A 6,726-nucleotide genomic window follows, 5' to 3' on the forward strand; every position below is an offset into this window, starting at 1 on the left:
AAGCGGTAGAAACAGTTCTAGTCCATTTAGAACATCACAGACTGTGATATAGGGTAGTTTTATGATGCGTGTGTTCTTAGTTAATGTATCAGCTGAACTCATGTTATCAGACCGGCAAGATCGTTGCTCTGTAAAAAGGAAATCGTTGGTTAAGAGGAGGCCGCACCAGCTTTTTCCTAGGGTACCAGCATACCCTAAATAGCCTCAGGAGTGGACTCTGGCCTGCGTTTCTGTAGAGCATGCAAAGGTCAATCAGCCAAAAGTCATTATAGGTGGCTAAAATGCAGTTTGCATTGATTCCTTTTTTTAGGTTCATAATTTGTCAGTGTGATGTTTGTGCCTCTCCGTCTTAAAGTCATGCACGTGCGCGCGACATATGACAACCAGATTAAAACAAACTGTTTAGGGGTCTCTGTTGCATTAAACCAAAGCTTGTTAAATTTTTCTCTGTCTGACCACTGCATAAAACCAGCCTCTCGCCATTATTTTTGTTTAGTGAGATGGTTTGATTGTTCGGGATGCAAACCTCCCTGCTGTAAACTCTTTCACAAAGTACACCGACCATAAATTACAAACACTCTCATTAAAACAAGCTGCAGAGAGGAAGGGGCTAAACGCGCTCTGCTAATGCAGACCACAGAGGAAACATCAGCTCAGAAAAAGAAAAAAAAACGGCTGCAGACCAAGAATGCACTCCACGCACAAAGGTTGTAGAGTAATGGTCTCCCGGGTCCTCAGGGGCCAGGGTCCTGTGTGTTTTAGATGTCCTAACTCCCAACACCCTGATTTAAATGGCTAAATTACCTCCTTGGCCTGTTACCAAGTTCTGCAGAGGCCAGCGCATGGACCCATCCATTTATTTCAGGTGTTTTGAACCAGAGAAACAGCTAAAATATGCAACAAAGCAGCTTGCGAGGACTCAAGTTGGACACCACAGCTGCTGCAGGATCCTGTCTTTATATTTAGTCTTTGAATGTCACTCAAGAGCAGCTAAATTGGCATATACCAGCAAATTAAATTAAGCTGGTTTGATTGGGTTTTATATTCCAAGCCATCTAACAAAAGATAAACATAAACTTTTAGAGAAGGCTCCAAATTCAAGGGGTGGATCAGAAAATGCAGCAAATTGACAGTAAAACACATCTGCACCATGTGGAAAATACACAATAGCTTGAGGACTTTCGTTCCCTGCTCCAAAGTCTTTTCATTGAAGTAACGTTGTGTTTTAAAAATTCTGGAGGAAAGGGCACAGCATCCAAGTCGCTCAAGGCCCAGTTTGATGTTTTCAGGATCAGTGATCATTTGTCTGGCGTTGTGTGCAGACATATTCCAGGAAATGTTAGAGCACTTCCACTGCTGACAAGCTTTATGGAGACGCTTATTATATTTTACAGCGGCTACAAAAGTACCAACACCTGCTTTAATGACCATGGAGTCACTGTGGCTGATTGTTCAGTTTATGGAGCATCACCAACAGGAAGATGAGAGACAGCAGACCCAACAATACAGACGAACCGGAGGCCGCTCCAGCAGCCTCAGCTTCCTTTAACAGAACAGCATCTGCAGCCATGACCTTTTGAAGTGTAGCTTCTCTCTGGACGTTCTTAGTCACCCTCTGTTAGGCAACTGCGTGCATGCAGACCAGGATGTTTACTGGTCGTTTAGGAAATGTACGATTCCATCAGCTGTAACTCGTAACCTTCTAAATTAATAGAAATGTTTGAAATGTACCAGTCTGTGTGCAACGGGTAAACAGAATAGGAGTTTCCAGCATGACATAAAGATGCACATTCACATCCTGTCATGGTTAGGTTGAAGGGAATAGACAGAAAGAACACTAGAAAAATTAGAGAATGTAAGAAGAGTTGATCAAGACTACTTTAAACATTAGAAGACACTGGCTGCTTTGAAGACAAGAATAAAGAAAGGTGTTTTTTTTGGGTTTTTTTGCACAGCAGTATACTTCCTCTTCAATGTCAGACTTAAGCCTCTTCACCAAATCATTATATCCATATATTCTGGTACAAATTTACATGATGGTGAAGAAGCTTCTCCAATTTCCCGTCTGTCACAGAGATGTATAAATATGGGAAAAAGCCCAAAACACAAATAGATTTTTAAAAATGTCTGCTTTCTGTTTAAGTTATTTCTCTTTTTTTTTTTTTTTTTGGCTGTTAACGATTATTCTGTGGCTTACTTGAAAAGGAAGAACTCATCTACTGCTGGGAACAGCTGGAAGTGTTGAAAGAAAATAAACTCTTCGAAAAAAAAACTCACATGATCTGAATAGGACGTTAAATAAAATAATAAAAATCCAATACAATCTCTGTGACTGACATTTAAATACGTCTAAATAAATTATATTTCTGCAAGAACTTTACTTTAACTGTAAATGCATTTTCAGCACATTTAGCATTCCCTGGATGCACAAGGAAAGGTTAAGCTTTACCCTTGCTTACGCTGCGCTTACTTCAGTTGCGCCCATTCAGCACATTAACCCATAGGGTTTCCTACGGTTTTTTTCATGGAAAAACTCAATACACTCCAATTCCAGATTAAATTTCTCAGTCTTCTAAGCCAGATTTAGAAAATATAACAAATGTTAGGAAATATAGTGGACTGGCTTTAAATATAAAACCTCAAAAACAAAGAGTCTGCAAGGAAGAACAGAAGGATGGACACTAGAAAAGGGAGACACAAAGAACATAAGGAAAAAAAATCACAAAAGAATATAAGAAAAAACAAGATGGTGAGAAAGACACAAAGAAGGAAATAAGTAAACAATGTTTGGAATGGAAGGAACTAAAGAAGAACGAAAAGGTACAAAAATGGGACAAAAAAAATGGTAAAAAATAAGGGAAAGAAAGAGGAAAGTAAGGAAAGGAATAAAGAACAGAGGAAGGACAAGAAAGGAAATAAGGAAGAAAATAAGGAAAGGAATCACATGAAGGGATGGAGATAGGAAGGGTGTGGGGAAAGTAAGGAAAAAGGACAAGTGAAAAATCATGAAGGAAAGCAAGGAAGCACATCAGGAAGGTGAAGAAACAAAGCTAAGACTAGAAAGAAGAAAAACGGAAAGAAAAGACATGAGGCTGACGAGGAAGAAGAAATCAAGGGAGAGACCAAGGAAGGATACGACTACCAGGAAGGACAAAGGAAAGAAGAAAGGAGGTAAAGAAGGGCAAACAACATTTACACCATGAGAAAAGGAATACAGTCTGGAAACTGTGATACATTTGCAGGCTAAACAAAATGAGTACAGACATTTAAATTTGCATAGATCTTTATTTTTAGTAGAATCTATAATTGACATCAATAAATAAAAAGGAAAAACAAAAGAAAAAAAAAAACATCTTTAAATTACAAGAAAATTACAATGCACCATTCATATAGTACAAAAATAGGCCTTATTTTAGAGTTATGTCCCATGTAGGATAGTCATTCATTGTACATTAATCATAGGTCACAAATTTGTAAGGTACTGTGTGCAGCCACAGGTCAGGAACCTCGCGAAGAGGTGGGAGGAGGTCAAAGGAGTGGACTGAGACTGCTCCTCCGTCACAAAGTGTTTTCGTTTCTACTGTAACAAGCATGTGCACGCAGGTCTGGTTCAGCCCTTAAAAAGGTTGGGAAACATGGGATACATTCTACTACTCCTCCCTCCACAGCTGCTCAACGCATCGTTACAGACCTTCGCAAAGGCAGAGACCCGCGGATGGGTTTCAACTAAAACACCTTGAACGCCGCTACAGGAGGACGGATGGGATGAGCCGACCTGAAGGCGACACCTTCTAATACCAAACAGACAGCATTTAATGATTGTCTTTGGTTATGCCAAAGATATTGCTCCTATCAACTACGTCTGAGCTGGCGTGGATCACTTCAGACCACATGCTAAAAGAACGGGGACAGGAGCAACATCGCGCTCCGAGTGAAAGCCTTCAAAAAAAAAAAACGACACGAAGGGTTTTCATCTTTATGATCGGAAAAAAAAAAAATTAGAATCAAACTGATTTTTTGTCAGCGTTCAACAGCTTCAAGCTTTCCTGCCAGGGAGGTTGGATCTTTTGTAGTCGTAAAAAAAAAAAAAGCTACTTGCTGGCACCATTAGCGAACCGGTTCTCTTCTTAGTGTGTATTTCATATCAAATTGTGGCAGTGAGAGCTGCTGATGGGTTTCAGCAGCAGCTCTGGAAGCATGGGCTAATTAATCCTGCCGCCTATTCAGGAGTTTCTCTAAAAAGTTAAAACCCTTGAATGAGACGAGTTCTTCAGTTCGGAGCTGTCAAGCTGTAGTGAATACATCAACGTAGGATGACGGGAAATCAATCCGGGAGCTCTAATGGGCTCCAAATGTTGCAGAGAAAGTGTTCGGAATGAGAAAATGCAAAGTGCACGATATTGACCAAATTGTGTTTTTTCATTATAATTCTTTAACATTCGGATTTTAACTGGATGCCGCTTCGCTGCCCGTTATCGGGGGTTTGCACAAAGCCGAGGGGGGGGGGGGAGCCGATAGGATTCTGGGACTGGAGGCCGGAGCTCAGCGGGGACCAGCAAAGCTCGTACGGCGGTAGGCACTGACGTACATCAAATAAAGCTCACAACTGCAAAAACACATGCCCGGGTCCCCTTCCGGTCCAGAAACCAGCAAACGTGCTGCGCCTTCACCTCTGGGCCGTCTGAAGGTTTTAACGGCGCGCGTGACGGCATCCGTACGAATATCCCTGCATCCCTCGGCTTTACCCTTTACCAACTGTTGCCTTTTCCAAAAACCCCGTGAAGGCTTCGCAAACACCAGTGGTTCAATTACAAGCTAAAATCGATTTGTTTGTGTGCCTTTGCACCTTCTTGCCCTCAAGACGAGGAAACTGATTGTCAGTGACATAAACAGAGGAGGGGAAAAAAAAAAAAAAAAACACAACAAAAAGGGTCTGAACTCCAGGAGGAGACGCCCCATTAGAGATGGAGAGCAAAAAACGCCCCTATTGGTTTTAGGTTGATTTAGCACGTGAATGCCAGCCATTTTCATCCGAGAACGTTTCTTTCACCCGTTTAATCTCGGTAACCGGCTTTCACGCCCAGGTGTGACCGCGGATGATGCTGATCCTTAAAGGCATTACATTTAAAGAGAGACAATGACTTTCCAGGGAGTGGAGGTGACAGTCTCTGATTTACTTTCACTCTTTCCCTTCTAAACCATGAATTTGGCCCCGCGCGCACACACACACACCCCTTCACCCAAATCACCACAGAGAAGATATGCGTGCCTAACCCACATTTAAATTCACCTCCGTAATTAAGAGCTCCTCAAAGTGTGCATGAAGCCTGCTGTGGGATATGAGAGGTAGATAAAAAGGATGAGCAGCTGCAGTTTTCTATGCGCAGCATCATCTGCAGACCTCTCCCAGCAAGCATCAGCGCTTTCTGTGCAGAAATTTAAACAAGAGGAGAGGAAGAAGAAAATGCAACAAAAAAAAATCAGAGGAATCAAAAATGCCATCATGGATTAAACAATGAGATGCTTATTTCATATGATTACAGCCCAGAAAGGAGGGGGGAAAAAAACTGTCACCACTTAAAAATAAAATTATACTAATAAAACCTCTTTGCTGTAGTATCATTTGGAGGATGATTTCCAAGTATGCCGGCTTGATTATTCAAATCTCTGATTGGAGGATGAGTGTAGAGACACTGATGAGCTGAGGAGCGTCGACGTGGGATTTTAATCAATACCTAAGATTTGAGGAGGCGAGCTGAGAGTGTGAAAAAAAAAAACCTAAACCACCACCTCAGAGGCCAGGTGAGTCAGGCGATGCTTCACATCCTACGGCACGTACGCGCTCCAACCCCACATCCAGCCATTAAGACACAAGGCTGGTGTTTGTGGGGCTGATGCGTTCTGACAGCAGGGGGGGGGGAGAGACTTGACGTATTGTTACTGCGGCGGCTGTGTCGAGGAATCAATCACCGGCGAGTCAACACCTGCCAGCTGCTTGGAGGGGCTCACACATGCGCCGCCGCGCCTCGGATGCTTCACCTTTCACCATCTGATGCAGGCATTAAACATCTACGGCTGGGAGTGGGAGACGTTTATCTTTCGTTTTCTTGGCATTTTTTTTGTCCTGAAAATGCAGTTTACCAAGTCAGAAAATCTAAAATGATGGCAAAGCTTTTTTTTTTTTCCATCTGTATCGCGTTCATTTTACTGTGTCATTTCAAACTATTAAATTTCCATTTTATTTTTTATTTTTTTTGCTATTGCTGGTTATGCTTTTGACTGAACGCACTTGAAAAAAAAAATGTGGCTCCCAGCTAAAACGTGATTTTAAATCCTGATGTCAACAAATGACAATGTGGAGAGAACAAATATTTTTCAGTGCCTCATTAGGAACATTTGGGTCATTTTATTTTTTAGGTAATTTGGCCATCGGTTAGCACTTCGACGTCTTCATTAAGGGAACGACGCTCCGCTCTGCTCGTCAGATCTCGACACCCATCGTTAAGTAGTCTCGTTCATTCAGAAACGCACACTAAAAATCATCAGATGTTCTATCACTCAGGAATCTCATCTGGCTACTGCACTGAGACTATTGGGAGGAAAGGTAGGGGAGACGCTGGCAGATACAGTAAACGGCACGAATCTGTTTACTGTAACAAAAAGGAGCTGGAGGGGGAAATGAACTCTGCACCAACAGATGCTGTCAGTGATTCGAGGTTTGGAGGA

The sequence above is a fragment of the Fundulus heteroclitus genome, chromosome 4, assembly GCF_011125445.2.
Source record: "Fundulus heteroclitus isolate FHET01 chromosome 4, MU-UCD_Fhet_4.1, whole genome shotgun sequence".
Classification (NCBI taxonomy): domain Eukaryota; kingdom Metazoa; phylum Chordata; class Actinopteri; order Cyprinodontiformes; family Fundulidae; genus Fundulus; species Fundulus heteroclitus.